The sequence below is a fragment of the Triticum dicoccoides genome, chromosome 3B, assembly GCF_002162155.2.
Source record: "Triticum dicoccoides isolate Atlit2015 ecotype Zavitan chromosome 3B, WEW_v2.0, whole genome shotgun sequence".
NCBI classification, from domain to species: domain Eukaryota; kingdom Viridiplantae; phylum Streptophyta; class Magnoliopsida; order Poales; family Poaceae; genus Triticum; species Triticum dicoccoides.
The window spans coordinates 841,320,377-841,321,977 of NC_041385.1; positions in this window are offsets into that span (position 1 = coordinate 841,320,377).

Genomic DNA, 1,601 nt, shown 5'->3' on the forward strand with positions numbered 1-1,601 from the left:
TCAACAGGACCCCCGTTTCGACCGTAGGAGGTCTGTTTCCTCCGTTTTGCGGTACGCCACACCCCTCCCGATCAACAGGACCCCGTTCCGAATGTAGCCGGTTGAACACAAGGCCATTTTCTCCGTTCTGCGGTACGCCAGGCCTCGTTTCCATCGCCTGTTCCGTCCAAGCCGGTTGGCTCCCACGCGTTCCGTTGCCTCCCGATGAACACGACACATTCCGTTGCCTCCCCATGAACACGACGCATTCCGTTGCCTCCCCATGAACACGACGCATTCCGTTGCCTCCCCATGAACACGAGCCCTCGCCGTACATATGCGCAACTAGGCGTTCGAGACCCCGCCCGTATGTACACATACATGGCCGTATTTTCTTTCTTGCACCCTGGCCGCTGTACGTACGTGTACATGCTACGTGCGCGCCTCTACTACGACACGTGCGCGCCTCTACTACGACACGTGCGCGCCTCTACATCGACCAGTATGTACTACACGTTCGCGACCAGGATGACAACGCTACGTACGCTTCGACCAGGTCGGTCCCGACTGTCAGGAACTTCCTTGCCTGCAAAGATGTAGCTGGTGGGTCCCAGCAGTCAGGGAGGCGAATCGTTTTGTGTTTTTTTGCCCGGACGCACTTCCTTGCGTGCGAAGGTGTAGCTGCTGGGTCCCAGCAGTCAGGGGGGCGAATCATTTTTTTTTGCCCGAACGCACTTCCTTGCGTGCGAAGGTGTAGCTGGTGGGTCCCAGCAGTCGGGGGGCGAATCGTTTTTTTTGATGCACTTCCTTGCATGCGAAGATGTAGCTGGTGGGTCCCAGCAGCCAGCGGGGCGAATCGTTTTTTTTTCGGACGCACTTCCTTGCGTGCGAAGATGTAGCTGGTGGGTCCCAGCAGTCAGGGGGCGAATCATTTTTTCGCGAAATACGGTGGCCCATCCGGTGGGTCCCCGCTGTCAGGTGGAGGAATAATTATTTTGCGCGTAATAAGGAGGCACTTCCTTGCGGCTGCCGTGGACCCAGCTGTCAGCCTCTCCACATACAGTCCACGTCCGATGGAAGTCGTTCCTTGACCACGTTGACCACGCCGCGCCGAGAGAACCACGGCGGTGGATGACGGCGAGGCCTTGGAAGGGGACGACACGGAGCCAGGGAAGACGCGACAGTGGATGCACACGCGGAGAGGAGTACGAGGGTTCACTGGTTCGGCTACGCTGCCGTCGTTGCAGAATAACAGGGGGTGTGGGTGAGTGGAGGGATGGCCTGGCCAGCGGTGGGAGTAGTAGGGGGCGGTGAGGCCTCCGCGGCAGCACAGCCGACCACGGGAGGCAGGAGCAGGCGGCACGATCTGCGCTGCTTTGGGCGGCTGGAGCAAGAAGACCAGAGGTTAAAGAAGCACGACGGCTGTTGGATGGACATCGTACGGTCACTGCAGCTAGAACCGTTTATATTGACTAAGTTGACAAAGCCCTTGGTACGTCAACTTAGTAGGCCCACAGGCCAGCTTCCGAAACGGTGCGCCCCAGATGTCAGGGGGAGGAATCATTTTTTGGGCGGGTGAAGCTAGAATATTCGAGATTAAAGAAGAAGCATGGCATCCGTTG